This window comes from Canis aureus, chromosome 33 (genome assembly GCF_053574225.1).
Source record: "Canis aureus isolate CA01 chromosome 33, VMU_Caureus_v.1.0, whole genome shotgun sequence".
NCBI lineage: Eukaryota > Metazoa > Chordata > Mammalia > Carnivora > Canidae > Canis > Canis aureus.
In genome coordinates this window covers 8203504-8221246 of record NC_135643.1, presented here as the reverse complement: position 1 = coordinate 8221246, position 17743 = coordinate 8203504, and positions in this window count along the sequence as shown.

Genomic DNA, 17743 nt, shown 5'->3' with positions numbered 1-17743 from the left:
TGGTGGCAGGATTCAAGATATTTTGCATTTAAGTTTTTGTCAGACAAGGGAGATGAAAAGAAATAATCTATTCTCTGGTTATTTTACTACACAACATTCCTGAGCCAAATCATTTATAGTCATGAGTAATGAGCTGATTGGTGAAGAGCACAAGATGTGAAGGTAAACTTGGGTATAATGTTGAGGGACCTCTGAGAAGAGTCAGAAGGGTGTTGATGTTTGCAGAAACCAGAGCTGAGCAGTGGAGCAGGGAACACATTTTCTGTGCCAGACAGCAAAAGGTCACAGCAGAAGACCAGAGTTACCAAGTTGGTGTGGTGTTCCTAGACTCGACTCTCTTGGAAGCTTCAGATGAACTTGATATATATAAATATATATATTTCTATATATACATATATAGATATGTATATGTATATATAAATAATTCAAGCTCTATGCATTCTAAAACTTTATTCTTAAAAACACCTTGCAATCCTTCTTGATACCCACACTATATATTCTAATACTCACCATCAATTCTTTGGAACTAAACTTTTTTTTTAGACTCTGACCACTTCGAATCTAAGTTGTTTGTGTCCATTGAGCCTATGAATATTTCTATCCAGGTTAGACTTATGCTCTGTCTCTCCCTAACTAAGCTATAAATTTCTTGAAGGCAGAGGCAATCCCTTAGGTATGTTTTATATCAGTGTTTGGCACTCAGTAGGTCCTCTTATGAATGTCTGCTAAATTTAAGAACAAATGAATGTAACTCCTTTTGATTGCTGTTTTCACTTTTCAAGTGTGGAAGGTTGTCATCAAATCATTCCTCTGACCTGACATCTCATGCATCTTAGAACACCATTCTTCTTCATGAAAGAGTAAAGACAGGCTTCTAAACAGTGCAGAATAGAGAAAGGGCTGGTGAGAGGAAAGTTTTGGTATTAATAAATTTATCGTGAAAAAGACTGTATTAATGGAAAATGCCATCATTTTGCTTTAGTCCTACAGAACTCAAAAGTCATCTCAGTATAAAAAATTGAGAAGTGCATGTAGTGAGATGGAAGTTTCCATTAGATTGGATGTGCTTGAACCTCTATTGAGTGTAGCCCTCTCAGAGTAACATGAAGGGATTGCTTATGACAACAAATCATCTCCATTCTGTACTAACAGTGATTCATTTAGGCCTGCTGTCCATGTTAAGATGAGATCCCTATAGGACAAATCCAATATGAGTAAAATTGGCAAAACTTTCTTTAAAATGATGGGAAATGAAAAGAATAGCCTAACCTGTATTTTCTTTGACTTTTGTTCATCATCTTCTTGTAACATAACTTCTTGTGAAAAATACACTGAGAGTTTAATCACATCCTGTAGTCTTGATAAAAAGGTAAGCCACAGTAGATGTTTTCACAAAATTGTAATTATATACGCAATTGTTAAGCCTTCATCTTCCTAAACATTTGGTTTATTATAACTTAAAAAAACTAATAATTACTGTTCATGTAATAATAAGAAGTTAAGACTTTCCTAATTGATACTTACCAGATACATTCAGAATTTGTATTTAAACATAGTTATTATTTAGTTAAAAATTAGAGTTTATAATCATTGATGAATCTATCTAAAATAAATAGTCTTACAGATCAAGGTATTATTGGTTCCTTATGTTAGTATTTAGAGTTTTGATTATGAAATAGTTTTCTTTTCAAAATTAGATTATCTAAAATTATTTGTAAGTAGCCATTTTAGCTTAATTGTGGTATGTGCTATTCTATTGCAACTAACTATAATAATTTTTTAGCAACAGGGTTAATAAAACTACAACCTTTCATATTTTAGAAATTTTACTAATAAAGGACAATCTTACCTTGAAGTACTTTGACTTTAATATTTATCAGGGCCAGAAAATAATCTTTAGAATTGGAAGGGTTACTACCCTGTCATATTCCATATAGTTGGTGACCTCAAAGGGCACTATGAAGTTTATTTTTATAGAAAAGATACAGAAATTTGACAAATTTGAAATTTGTCAAAATATGACAGTTTTCATTTTCATAAATTACTCTAAAGTAGTAAGGTTTCATTTTTTTAAATTTTTTTAAAATTTATTTATGATAGTCACAGAGAGAGAGAGAGAGAGAGGCAGAAACACAGGCAGAGTCAGAAGCAGGCTCCATGCACCGGGAGCCCGATGTGGGACTTGATCCCAGGTCTCCAGGATCGCGCCCCCGGGCCAAAGGCAGGCGCCAAACCGCTGCGCCACCCAGGGATCCCAGTAGTAAGGTTTTAAATGAGAATTATTTTCACTGGAGCTCCTCTCTTATGTCATTATAAGCATTTTAGTAAGTGATTAGATGACAACCTGCTTCCAATGGTGCTACATGTGAGAAAGATCTCTGCTCTTTCTCCTTCTACCACAACCACCATAGCCAGAACGAGTCATAAGTTCAGAAACTGAAGAGAGATTTTTTTTTGTTTGTTTCTACTCAGTGATCTAGTGTCACTCCCTGGAGAGTGGGGAAGAGGGGGCACTTGCCATAACATGCTTAGCTGGAATATCTAAGAAAGGGCGTAAGGAAGAACAATTCAAGGTGATAGTGGAGTCAGTCATTTGTGTTCTGTATGCTGCTAGGCTCACCCCTGGAGCCTGCTGCATCATTTGGCAAGACTTCCCACTATGAGGTTTCTGTGGGGAGAAGAGCCTGAACTTTTCAGATTTAAAGGCCCAGCCTGCTGCATGATGGATTCTCCCCTAATATCATTAGCTGCACATGCTGCTAATTGTAGTGGCTGCTAATCCATCTGAGCAGCCAAAATGATATTAGCTTTCAATAGGATTTACATATATCCAGGCTTGTTTCTGCATCAGCTAGCAATTAAAGTTTAAACTGTTGAACATGCAGCTTGCTGTAGGCTAAGTAATATTTAATAGCATTAACAATGCATTTCCCTATTCGCCTCCGAATCTCTTTACGGGCTCATCAATTCGCTATCACCTTTGTGTGGCATAGCCGACATTAGCAGCTCTTATCCTAACAGCTTCCAGAGGAGGGCACTGTCATAAGAGACAGGACAATAGAAATGCCAGCTGCGCATATAAGTATTAGCAACATAATTTATGTTTCTATTCCTAGCCCCTACCCCATATACACAGGCACATGCACATCCATGCACACTCATTGGAGGGAGCCGTATTAGCTTACCCTTCCAGGGCAGGCTTTGAAAACTATTAATTAGCTTATTTAAACCAAAATGTCTACAGAAGATGAATATGAACTGAAAAGTAGTTTCAAATCCAAACTACATGAGGAATCCAGCTCTTTCAAAGCTTGGTGTAAGCAGGACTAAACTCTCTTGATTGACGTGTTTAATAAACATTTATTTGTATGAGATTGAGTGCAATCAGGCTAGAACATACACTCCACAAGGGTAGTTTCTTTGTCTGTCTTATTCCTATTTCCTTAAGCATCTAGCGCAATGACTAATACATAAAAAGTACTTAGTAAATATCTGTTGAAGTAATGATTATATAAGTGTTGGATGGTTCAAATTTCCTGTCCCAACCCCAAGCCCCTGATGCTTCCTCCCTTGTTCACTGTTTTATGCATACTCACCACCCACCTACTCCTTATTTCTAGGGCATTCACTAGTGAGTGGACAAGTCAAGAGTGGGGAGGAAGATATAACATAAAAGACATTCTGCAAGAAAGGTGTCTCTGTCAGGACCAGGCTATGCGCAGCTTGATACAATGAGATCTTTCTGGCCTATAAATCTTCCCTCCTGGGGATCGTGTTGGTGGATGTCAAATAGCTGTCACTATGGTGCAACTTCAGGGTGAGGAGTGTATTAGGTTCTTAGCGCTGCCAAAACACTATCAAAAACCAGTAGCCTAAACCAATAGAACTTTATTGTCTTACAGTCCTGGAGGCTCGAAGACCAAAATCAAGGTGTGAGAAGGACCACACACTCTCTCTGATGGCTGTAGGAGAGAATCCTTTCTTTCCTCTTCTGGCTTCTGGTGTTTACCAGCTGTCCTTAGCATTCCTTGGCTTGTAAATGATCTCTCCAGTCATGTGGCTGGTCACATTGTCTTCCCTCTGTGAGTTGTCTGTCTCTGTATCCAAATTTCTCCTTTTTAGTAAGACACCAGTCACTAGGTCCACCCTAGTGACCTCATTTAAACTTGATTAGCTCTGCCAAAGCCCTCTTTCTCAATAAGGTCATATTTTGAGGTACTGGGGGTTAGGACTTAAACATATCTTTTAAATAAACAATGTAACCCATAACTGAAGGCTGTGTACAATCTGGAAGATGATAATGGGATACTTTCAGACCTTTAAATGTCTCTTCTTGGGTACCAGAATAATCCATATTCTCTGGGCATAGAGGTCAATAATAATTGAATTATTCTTATCATTTCTTGGACTCTGCCATCTTGTAATTCCCACTTCAATTGGTTTTTATTACATAATGTTCTCCAACTATTTCTATGATCATTCCTTGTAGTTTAGTAATTTCTTTTTCTCATCTGTCCCTTAAATGTGGCATTCTGTCTAAACTGTCAGTTGTCCCCTAGTCTATTTCTATGTCTGGTCAATAGGCAACTGCTTTAAATTATGGTTGCTCTTTGGCTTTACTACTCAGGGATGGAGTCCACTTTATGTAAAATTGGTCTTGTGAGGCAGTCAGGCCAATTCATTCTAAGAGTTAGCTATATTGTTAGGAACAATGCTATCAAAAGGTCATTTTTTATTATCTTAATTTCAAAGTAATCTATTGTTTTGACATTCATGTAGAATAAGGGATAAAGATAACCATAGTTCTTATTTACATAGACATTGTCTATCTTGTTTTGAAATGCAAAATTTAAAAACATTTAGTTCTCTTAGGCCGGGTTTGTCTCTAAGTTACCCAGGATGTATCAGTTTGAGATGAATGAAACACATTTGCCTTTTATAACTGATTTCTCCTTCATTGGAAATTATTTATTGTAATTGTCATGTTTGGTAATTGCGATGGCTAACAAAGTATTGAAGTCTCATCTTAAGAGAAAAAAATCTCCCTCATAACGACATGAAGCAGGTCCCTATGACCTACTACTCTACATTCATAATTCAACTAAATAAAGAAATGTAGAAATAAAGATATTGCTTATGTTTACTAATTAAAAATTTTTAAATTAAAAAAAATCTGTTGAGTTTGGATAGCTCCAACTCGAGAAGAGCTCCATATAGATGTCCTCAGCTGGAAGGGACAAGAACAGATGAATGGCTTTCTTCACACTTCTTGTTGGGTGAATCAGTCATGCTCTAGGGTCATGTTAAGTTTGCCATTTTTGTACAAAATCACTTAATAAATTGATTGGCACCTTATCTTGGTGTCAGTGTCACTCCACTTTTAGAGATGTCCAAACTGTTTAAATATCAAAAACAAACCACAGAGGACAACCTAGTGAGAGAGCACTGTGCTAGCTGAAGATCAAAGGGAGACAGCTGACCACTGTATATATTTGATATTACCAGAGAAGAAGTATAGTGATTTAGTCAGTACATGTGGTCAGAGCTTCTTGGGCGGGGCTCAGCGAACAGTGAAAGCAGTTGGAGAATATGCCAAGACAGGCATCTACAGAAATCAGAGTTATATGTTCTAAGGAAAACAAGATTTTCAGCATCAGGAAGGTGACTATAAGAATGTGACTTCATGTAAACTATTTTTTAGAAAATTAATGAACCCAATTTTAGGCATGTTACAGCAGAAAAGGAATCCTTTGAAGTGGGCAAATGTTACAAACTCTAAAGCAAAATATCATCACTCTCACAATATGATACTTTAAGCTGGCATGGACAGGAATTTTAAGAAAGGTATCAATAAATTGTCAGTCAATCCTGAAAAAAGATCCTTGGCCAAATTTTAATTTATGTATATTTTAGTAACTTGGGCTCAGTGTCTGAGTTTTTCAGATATGGTCAGTTACTGGATGTGTAATGTATTTGATTCTATACTTTATTGCAGATATGCTGAGAAAGATTTGGTAAAACATTAAAAAGAAGCTGCATTTCCCTTTAACCTTGTATAGGTTATTCTTTTGAATGATTTGATCATAAACAGTGGTGTATATAGTGAAAAATTTGGGGACATGTAAGTTCCATTCAGACTGAAAAGCAAGATTTAACTTTCAAAAGTTTCACAATTTGAAATTCTTTTTTTTGGCCTAATCTCTTCTTGATGAGGCTGTAGGATGACCTGTATGTACACTCTCATTTTTTTCTTCAAAGAGGTCACCTTAAAGAGAAGCCTAGCCATGGCAGCAGAGATTGGGTATGATGACTTCAGACCATGTTCCAGCCCTGCTTGTCTAAGAGGATGCTTGGGGCTGAAGTTAAGAGACATTAAAAGTCAAAATGAAAGCAAACTGAGCAGCAGTTCCCGAGGTTATTATGTGTTTAGTTTGGACTTCTACTTCCATGGATTCCTAGGATTTGTTTGCAAAATCGTAACTAAATTTTGTATTTCAAATATGAACAAAACATCCAATGGAAAGAATCTTTAAAAGTAGTGTGACATTTATTGTATTATATAAAATCTCCAACAATAGAGTCTGCATGCCCGCACACTACCCTGTAAGCCATCTGATATTTATTTATTTATTTATTTATTTATTTATTTATTTATTTATTTTTTGCCATCTGACTTTTAAAAAATGTTTAAAGACATTGGTGTTCTTCTCCAGATGGCATGCGCTATAAGGGCAAGGATTCTATCTATCTGATTTACTCCAGCATGTAATGTAGTGTCCAGCATATGGCAGTTGTTCAAAAACATGCATCCAGTATTTGTCACATGGATAATTATAATTTAAGATGGCTTTAAAGTTTAAGCAAATGGATTTTTTTCCTTCAAACCTTTCTTTTTGATCTTTCCTATTTTACTAAATGGTAACACGATTGCCGAATTGCCCAGAAACCTGGGCATTGACCTTGATTCTTTTCTTTCCTTTATGCCTTATACTTAGCAAGCTCTGTGGTTGCTGTGTTATATCTGTCCTCTGCCCCACACCACCATACTGCTGTGCAAGCTTAAGTAACATCATTTCTCCCTTGGACTCCTGCAATGGTTCCCCTTCTGGTTTCCCTACTTTTACTCTTGTCTTTCTTTAATCTTCACAGCTACCAGAATGGTCTAAATGTACAAACGGATCATAGTATTCTACTGTTTGACCTCTCTAATGGCTTCTCACAGACTTCACAGAAAATCTACTTCCTTAGCAGGGTCTGTAAGACCCACATGGTCTGGTTCTTATTTCTTTGTCCACCCCAATTTTGGCCCACCTTTTCCATTCATTCATTATAATCCAACTGGGTTGGTTCTCCTTCAGTTCCTAAAAAACACTCTGCTTTTGTCCACCTGTTGGCTTTATTCCTGCAGTTTCTTCCATCTAGAATGAACTTTCGCCTGACCTTCAAATGGCACTTTTCTCATCTTCTAGTTTTACTTATCTCCTGAGAAACCTCCCTTAAACTCCAGCCTGAGATTTTCTTCAAAGCCTCTCCTTGAGCTCTGCATCTGCTTTGCACATTTTTATAGTCCCATCACTATCTTCAAGAATTAGTAATTTGTTTGTTATCTATCTTCTGTAGTGTTTTGGAACATGTTTGTTTTGTTTACCACAGTACCTAGTACAGTGCCTGACATATTATGCAATTAGTAAATATGAAAACTTAATTTATTGAGTGATAGAAAATCCAACTGAATATTAAATAATATTACACATATGCATATTTAATATTGAATATATTCATATAGATAGTACATATGGGAGGAAAACAGGAAAGTTTTGACTTATCCTCAACCCTTTCTCCATTAATCCACTCGCTTACTAAATACCAAATATGTAAAAGCTGTTATAGGGCTGCTGTGAATTCAAAGAAAAATACCTGGTCCTTGTTCTCATGCACTTGTACCTGGGACAGAAGATTAATATGTATAATTCAAGAGACAATTGATGAGAGGTGCCTTGGAAGTTTTTCATTTTTGTGCTATTTATACGTAATCTATTTTATTATTTATTTATCTACTTACCTACTTTTTATATTTAATCTATTTTTTAAAATTTTGCATTGGACTGTGCATGGGAGTTTGAAGGAGAAAAATGACTTGACTCTGGGTGAATCAGGGAGGCTTCATGAAGGACCTAGTGTTTGACTTAGGTTCCGGTGAATACTAACTTTGGAGATGTAAGCATAGTGCAAAGGGCACTCATTACAAATGAGCAAAGCAAAAAGTACACTTCTTTATGTGGACAGAAGCTTGAAAGGGCAAAGCCTGAGTGAGAGAAAACAGAGGGGCTACATTTAGAACATGAAGTTAAATCAGATTTTGTAGTGTTTCTAATTGCCTAGAGGAAGAGTTTGTATATTCTTTGAATAAGCTAAGGGGACCTCCTGAAAGTTTGGAAGCTGGGCACCCATTTAATTCAAGTGCAGTTTAGAACGGTTCATCTGGAAGTGCCATGCAAGATGTATTAGAACAGGGAAGACCTGGAAATAAGGGCATGTGTTTGAAACTTTCAGTTCTAGAAAAAGAGGGAAATAAGATCTATGGTGATGGTAGCAGGAATGTAGAGAAAACAGGTAGATTTGGGAAGCACTATGCAAGTTTTGAAAACTCATTGACAGGTTCAAGATATGGGCAAGAGAGAAGAAAATAATTGTGGGAATGAGGGTAACATAATGCAGAATAAAAGCAAGTCTGGTTTCATAGAATAATTGGGGAAGGAAAGCAGGAAGAAATTGTTTGAATAGTTGGGTGTGAAATGCGGGATTATGCTTGAAATAGGGATTATAACGTTTTAAACTTTATGTCCTGTTTACTACACTGGACAAAGGAAAGATAATACCTCTTAATTCAGTTCCCTTTAAGGATTTTAGGAGAGGCCGTCTGGAAGACAACTGATTTCTGATATCTGTGCAAATCTGATTGAGAAGGATAAAGTGAATGACCTTTGACAGAGTCAGACATAGGCTGAAGTCCTGACTCAGTGCTTACCAGCTAACTGCTCCCTGGCTACCACGTGACCTTCTCAAGCCATGCAAAGTCTCTAAGCTCAGTTTCCTTCTCTACGAAATGGAAACAAGTCCATGGTTATTGTAATGTCAAGGACTAGTGGAAGAAGTCAGTGAGATTATGTATTTTAAAGTGCTTTTGTAAATCCTCTTGAGAGGGCAGGATTGTCAAGGAAACTGAAGTTACGCCTCTGTGATGCATATTGGGTGTTGGATATTGGATGTATTGTGTATTCAAGACTGCTTTAAATAATTGCTACTTTTAATAGCTTTTACAGTATCATTGCCCCTTGAACACACAATCATTCAAAACAATTTTTTGAGGGATTAGTTTCATTGGTCAGGTAACCTGATCTTTTTCTTTAAGAATTCTTAGTTATATAAAAGTTAAACAAGCAATTGAGGAGACTGAAGCCTTTAGCAGTGGAAAAGGTAAGTAAACTCTGCAGCAATAGTCTCTCTCTTGGCTTGCAGAAGCCAAGCTTTCCCGCACTGCCTCCCTGTGTCTGCCAAGAGAAGCACTGGGTATGAGCTTCTACTTACTTGAAGCGCTATCTCTGACTCAGGCATAGACCTTCGGGGACACTGAAAACTGACTGGCTCTGAATGCCAGGAGCAGAGCTCAGTGCCAGGCTCAAAAAGCCTGCAATGTAGAGGAAAATGAAATGCTGCTGGCAAAACCTTCCTAAAGCTTGGGCAGAGCTTGGGAGTTATATTTACTTAAAACAAAACAAAACAAAACAAAATAAAACAAAACAAAACAAAAAAAACATTTAGAGAATGGCCTATTTCTAAACCTCCCTTACTGTCACCAGAAATTTAATTTCTTTTGAAGTGCAAGCATTCCAAAATGAGGGGTAAAGAGTTATTGCAACCATTGAATATAGGGCAGACCCCTTAAAATAAATAAGCACAATGTCCACTTCCAAATAAATGGCTTTTGTTTGAGTATCAGGTGGGTTTGATAAGGATGGTGTTACAACATTTAATGAGGTGCAAGGGAAAAATGACCTTCGTAAGTTCACATGGCTGTAATTATATTCTCTTCTATATTCCCTTTCCCCAAGATTCCACCCTTATAGACTCTCTTCTGGATCCTTCGGCATCCACTACAGTAGAAGTCGGGGCATATGTTGATAATAATGTGCATTTGCTGTGGGTATGTACACATCTGTGTTTTATGTACCAAGAAAGGCTACAAACGAGGGAGAGGAACAAGAAAGCTGTGTGTGGACTGTTCTTATTGGCATGTAGTAGCTGCTAGAGTCCACACAGAATCTTTTGAATGAACTAAACGTTACAACAGACACACATACACATTTTCTAGGATCATATCTTTTTCTCTTTGATTCTTACCTTGTGCGGATTTTATATCTTGGTCATTTTTTTAAAAAAAAATCAATAATCTCTTGTTGATCGCTTTCTCCTTTCTAAGTCATTTCCTTCAGCAGCAACATTAGCTAAACACATTCCCAAATCCATTCCACTCATTAGTATTAATGTAGTAATCATCATTCCTTTCCTTGGCTCCTTAGACTTGCTTCAATATTTACACATTGGCTGAAGCTGATTGAGCAGGAATAATAAGCCTTCGACATCCGCACTGCACAAGGTAAGTGAAGACTTGTTTCCACTGGGTAGTGTATTGTGGAATAAGTAGTATGTCTTATAATTATCAATGAAAATGACAGGCAGGGTCTCCGGTGCTGTGGTGGCTGTGGCATCGCCCAAGCTGGACTGATTCTTTCCCTCTCAAGTGACCATGAGAAATAGAATTGCCCTTTAGCCTTCCCAGCCTCTACTCAAATGATTATTTCATTCTTTTTTAACTGAAATGTCCCTCATCAGTCAGAGGGCTTTTATGTTGATGCATCAAACTGGGAGGGCTTTTACTTCAGACTCCCTGACAGTACAGTTTTATATGTAAAGAGTTTCTGTTGGATTTTTTCCTATTTATTTTCTGGTAAAAATAAGTCAATTTTCATGTCTTCATCAGACTCTTAATTCAATGGGCATTTAGAAGCACTTGCTACTAAGTGTTGTGTTAAGAGCTAGAGCCCCTTCCAGATTATTTTTTCCTCCCAGGATGAAGTTAAGTAAAAATAATACAAATTGAAGACGGAGTTTTTGAAACATGGAGACATTCTAGAAGGCATGAATCTAAGAGTTTGCTTGACCTAATTTCAGAGAAAAGAAAAATTAAAATATCTTTTCATCTCTAATCATATCCTTGTCTTCTCAACCAAATCACTGAAGCTTTCTGGAGACAAATTATTATTTTTCAAGACAAGGAGAGCTCCTTTCGACTAATATTTGCCCCCTAAGAGTAGGATGTTTGTATATTGAGACATCTGTGCTTCCTGTCACAGGACAGATGAAGACTTTTTCTCATTGCTCTAGGTTTTGAAGATTTGTTTTTATCATTGGCAGTTCCTCCCGTTAGCACTAAAGCTGCAGGGTTGCTTTCCTGCTGAGAGTTCAGAATGTTTCCCTACCACACAGACAGTGTCAGAGCTCTCTCCCCAGCATTCAGCTTCCACCGAACACTCTAGAATACATCTATATTCAGGGCTAATTGTTGTTAATCCCTCATTCATTACACAGCCCTGGCTAGAGCTCTTGCCCATTTTTGTTTCTGTCAGCAGCTCAGAAAAGAAAAACAGATCTAGGGGACAGTATAAATCCCAACTTCAGGCTGGAGATCTGAACACAGAGGGAATTGTGAGGCAGTTTTAATTCACAAAACAGAGTAAGAACTGGTGCAAAGGAGAGAGAAAAAATTGTAGGGAGAGTATAAAGAAGAGGCAGAGTGAGAGGGACAGCGAGAAATCAAGCGGAAGAGCTCTTGGGTTCACAAAGCTAGAGCAGGAGGCCTGGAACCCAGAGCAGGCCATAGCAAGGGCTGTACCCTGCCGTCCAGGGGCTCCACACGTGGCAGACCCAGACGTCCCGTGCAGGGTGCCAGGAGCTCCACTCAGCTTTTCTGAGTTTCCTAGTATTCTCACCTCCCAAAGAGATGCAATTTGTAGAATAACCTTCTAATTTTAGAATCAGAAGGGATGTTAATAATTGTCAAGTCTAACCATCTATTTTCAAAGGTAAGAATACAAAGAATCTAAAAAGTTCATAAAATGCACAATTTTGCACAGCTGGTTAATGACAGTGCCAGGCCTCTTGACTCTCAAGCCAGGCTTATTTAGCTGTTAGGACCAAATAAATTGATGCAGGCTTCTGTGAAGTAGATGGAATCATAAGCAAGTAATCCCCCAAATGTGCAAAATGACTCATGGAGTAAAAATTCCAACTGCAATTCAAATTTCTTGGCTAGGGACTAGACCAAGATCATAATAAACCAGAGTCATAAATATAAACTGAAAAGAACTATCTTGAATGTCTTCCTCAACCTTCTGTACTAACAGTATCTTTTGCTGGGATACTGAGTGTGTTTATATCTTCCTGTGGAAAAAACCCTTCTCTACTCTCCAGGAATTGTCATTAGCTCCATTGATTGATTGATTGAGTCTTTTATTCATTCAATCATCCACTATATGTTTATGAAGTCCTTCTTTGTTCAAATTCCTGGATCACAGAAGTCCCTTTTTAAAGAAAGTCATAAATAGTCTTAATATAGGACATATTTCTAAACAATTAAAATCTGGTTTAGTACATCAGTTATAAAGTTAAAGTAGCATACCAGCATGCATTCTTCATTTCAAATAACCTAGCCCACAAAAATATATTAGTTATTTTTTAAAAGGAGGGGGGACATTTGTTAGGAATCCTTTCCCTGCTCTAGAATTTCTTAGTAGAGAAGATTCCTACTTATAGAGTATATGATTTTTGCTGTGCTCCTGCTGTGAACTAGGTGATATGATGGACTTTATTATTTCACTTAATTACTTGTATCCCCAAGATCCCTCTAGTCCATTTGAGATAAGTATATGGAGGCCCAAAGAGTGGGGTGACTTTCTCATGGCCACTAATTTAAAGCCACAGAGTCATAATTCAGGTCTTATGAGCCCCATGTTCCCCTTATCTAGCACTAGGTCTCATGGTAACCAAGGTTGGTTGGTGATCAGCTGGCTCCATAAGTTGGTGCTTTTGTCCCCTCCAGTTGATAGTTGGGAATATTTGTGGAGATTAGGGTGGAAGACTTGCCTAAAAGTAGTTTCTCTTCATTAAAATTATTTATTTGTTCAATATCAAATGTCTCAGTTGTACCAGCCCTGTGCTGTGTGTTAATCCAAGGACAAATAAGAAATTTTTCTCAGGGCATCTGGGTGGCTCAGTTGGTTAAGTGACTGACTCTTGATTTTGACTCACATCATGATCTCAGGGTCCTGAGATCAAGCCCCGTGTCAGGCTCTGTGCTCAGTGTGGAGTATGCTTGAGATTCTCTCTTTTACTCCCCCTACTCCTCCCTCAGCTCATTCATGCTCTCTCCCTCTTGCTCTCTCTCCCTAAGATAAATAAGTAACATTAAAAAAAAAACAAAAACACTCCACTAAATTTCTTTCTCTTAAGAAGCTATGCTCTACTAGAGGTGGCAGTGTCATGGGTATGTATGCAAATAAATGCAGCACAGTGTTTGCCTTCAACAATAAATTGGCATGTATCTTACTGTGTGTGGATAAGGAAGAGAGTGGTCAGTTCTGCTTGGGAGGGAGGGCAGGTGTAAGGACAGCTTCCACAAAAATGAGAACATGGATTTGAAAACAAATCACAGCATTTAGTCTATATGTTGCCAGCCATAGTCGTTGTTGTGAGAACCAGAAAGACTGCAATGGATATGTTACATTTATTTTGTTCTGCTGTTTTATTTTCATAAATTCTACTCCCTCTTTTTTTTCTTGGCCCATACTTGTTTTTATTTGAAGACATGGGAATGTGAGCTAGATATTTTGTTCCAGCAGCTTTACCTGCTTCTAGCTACTTAGGAAACAGGAACAGGAACACAGAGAGCATCAACTTCGCCAGAGTAAATAATTAACTTGGAATTTAAAAACTTACCTTTCCTCTTTTACTAGTTCACTAATCAGCAACCTTCTCTACTCCTGTTATAACACCTTCATCAACCACATTCATGTAGTAGAAGGAAGAAATTCTTTGGAGAAGAGAACAATCAGTTTACAAAGATGAGAGAACGAACCAACATGGTGAAATTGTTCTTGTGATGAGCTTCTAGTGTGTGTATGTGTGTGGTTTCTTTAAGTCACTGGGAAAGTTTTTAATGCTCATAGAAACCAAAGAGTCCTGGAGAGTTACAGAAAGCCCCAGCAGACACCAGCTGACACTTGAAAGAAACTGAAGCCATATATCCACCCCAGAAAGAGATGGGGAAAGGATAGCAGTAGGGGGCCAGCTGCACTGGGGATTTTTTGTTTTTGTTGTTTTTTCCCTTAAAAAAGTACACGTTGCAGACATATCTTCATCAATCATTCTCCAAACACAATTACACAAGCACGTTGGTAGCCTGTTTCCTTATTTAACATACATTCTTGTATGTTAGCCTATACTGTCTCTCATCCAGTCTCTCTCTCTTTCACTCTCTACTCTCTCTATTTCTTTCTGTACTCAGTCCTGTCAACTTTCCTTGTAACACTTCTTGTCCTTCAACAATTACTCAAAGCCATAGCAGCATAAAAGTTGAAGAGTTGTCATCTTCAGATGTTGGGGCATCTTAGGATGCAACTCGAGACTGAGTCCACCCTGAGAAACACAGATCTCCCCTATTGTTTTTACTCATGTTGAAGTCACTTGCTCTAAGACTTTCTCTAGAAAAATAGAGGTGAGAGTGACACACTTAGTACTTAAGGACAAATGAACCCAGTCTAAAAGGTGTGTGGTAAGGACAACTGGGTGGCTCAGTTGGTTAAGTGTCTACTTTCTGTCATGCATGATCTTGGAGTCCTGAGATCAAGCCCCACGTCAGGCTCCTCACTCAGTGGGGAGCCTGCTTTTCTCACTCTCCCTCTGCTCTTCTCCCCTGCTCATTCTCAATCTCTCTCTTGCCTTTTCTGTCTCTCTCTCTCTGAAATAAATAAATAAAATCTGTAAAAAACATTAAGTATGTGTGCAATACCCACCTTTATTGTCTTTCTTAATGTGTGTAAGCTTAATAAAATACTTCCATTTACAGACATGGTTCCAAAGATTGCTGACCACCTGCATCTGAGCTTTCTTTTCATTAAAAAAAAAAAAAAAGCAAACCACCCCCCCCAAAACAAAAACAAAACAAAATAAAAAAAACACCTCAGGGATGCCTGGGTGGCTCAGTGAACAAATGACACCAGAACCCTTAGAATTTTCTACTGGGGGGGTCCCTGGGTGGTTCAGTGGTTGAGCATCTGCCTTTGGCTCAGGGCATGATCCCGGAGTCCCAGTATCAAGTCCCACAATGAGCTCCCTGCATGGAGCCTGCTTCTCGCTCTGCCTGTGTCTCTGCCTCTCTCTCTCTCTCTGTGTGTGTGTCTCATGAATAAATAAATAAAATCTTAAAATAATTTAAAAAAAACACCTTAGAGTAGGATGTAGGCAGTATCTTTGGGTCTCAAATCCAAATGCCTATGGGAGAGAATTTTGGGCCCAGGTTGGATCTGATAATCTGCCTCGCTCAGATCAGCTATCACAGAGATCGGGCTCTTGAAGAGGAAGCAGAGATAATGAGTCTAGTCCTCTGCACTGTGGATGAAGGCTGTTCCTAGTAGAGAGCAGTTCTCTAATACACAACTGAACAACATTTGCTAAAGGTGCCTATTAAGAGTGTCCTGACTTTGTTTCTAATAATAACCCAGATATCCCTAGTAGTCCATTCACATTCTCTGTGAATTCTTTTCCCCATACTTAAAGCAATAATTTGAAATAGGTGATATTTAAGCCCTCTTCCAGCTGTGAAAAGCTGTGAACATTGTCCTATGATTTAACTGCTCTTTTTTAAGTTGTACCTATAACTTATAGTTGAATATGTCAAAGTGAACCCACAGCTCCCTCCTGAACTTCAACTTAAATGGTAATGAAGAATAGAGGTGGCATAAACTCACAAGAATTAAAAAACAACAGGGTTGGAAAGAACAGCAAGTGAAAAATGCCAAGAAAACTCCAGAAGCTGAAAAGCCAGTGGACAGATGACAACTGACTTGGTAGAGTAGAAGACAAAATATTAGCCTAACCAGTCTATTCATAGAACACCTGAAAGTCTCAGGAAAAGAGGCATTAGTTACCTCTGACAAAGAGGGTGCATAAGGAGATTGAAAACTTGAGTATTGCTGGAAGGTCTTTATAAGAAGCTAAGAGAAGACCAGATCAACCCCTGCAATATCAATTAGAGACACTTCTCTCCCCATCCCCAAGGGACCATACGACTAGAGATTTACTCTCTGAAGAAACTCAACCAGAGAGGCACTGAATCCAGACCTTGAATAGGCAAGGGTGAGTCACTATAATGAAACTTAGGAGATCTATTGGGAAAAATCCTTTTTCTGACCCAGACCCTTTTACCTTGGCTTCCAGAACATGGGCGATAAGGCAGGAGATAGGAGAATTACTTTCTGGGGAAATTTAATGATTCATGAAAAAAAGACTTATACTGACCATTTGGAGTAACCTAGAAAAAGTAGCCAGGTTTTTAACTCCCTAACCACTGTTGATAGACTCCACCATGTCTCAGAGTACATGAATAGATGGACAAGGATCTCAGGACATCTGAAAAAAAAAAAAAAAAAACCCTCTCTTACAAAAGCCTGAGACCAAAACCAGCAAACAGAAAATGACAGAAGATTTGGAAACAATACAGATAATAGTAGAAAACATAAGAAGAAAATATCATTATTATTTCCCAAGAGATAAGAGAAGATATTACATGGTGAAGGATTAAGAAAGGTAAAAATAGAGGGGGCAGGGCAAGCTGGCAGAGGAGTAGGGTCCGCAAGTCACCTGACCCCAACAACTTACCTAGATAACTTTCAAATCATCCTGAAAACCTATGAATTCGGCCTGAGATTTAAAGAGAGAACAGCTGGAACGCTACAGAGACCAGAGTTTGCGCTTCTAACAAAGTAGGAAGAGGGAGGGGAAGAAGAGTCAAGTGGGGGAGGGGCCCCCGCGAGGAGCCGGGCTCAGGGGGGGCGCTGGGGGGTGCCTCCAGACAGGAGAGCCTGCGGGGAGAAGCGGGAACTTTACCAATCTTCCCAGAGGGAAAGGCTCGCAGGGAGCTCGGGCAGGATCGCAGGAGGGGCAGGGGAGCCCCCAGGTCCCCGGGGTCACTAACAGAGGGTGTGCGCCCGAGGGGAGAGCGCCCCACACACCACAGCCGAGCTCCTAAAAGGCTGGAGCGCTCAACCAGGCGGGGCCCCAGGGAGAAGCCGGTGGGTCGGGGGGGCTCCAGGCGGAGGGGGCTGCGCCCTGCTGCCTTCAGGAGCCGCGGCCCTGGGAGCGCGATTCCAGCAGTGCAGGCCCGGATCCCAGGGCGCCAGGGACACAGTCGGGATCCTGAGCTCCCCCAGGACAGACGGAGGCGGGAGGGCCCAGGGCAGCGAGGATGCTCCTGCTGCAGGGCGCCCCAAGCTGTGAAGGTCAGCGCCCCCACCCCCGGAGCATCCAGGCCCCTGCGGACTGGGAGCTGCCTAGTTACTGCGGGAGCTGACTCCAGGGCTGGAGACCTGCACCCGCCAGTGGTGGTGTTCCTCCTGGTGTCACCCTG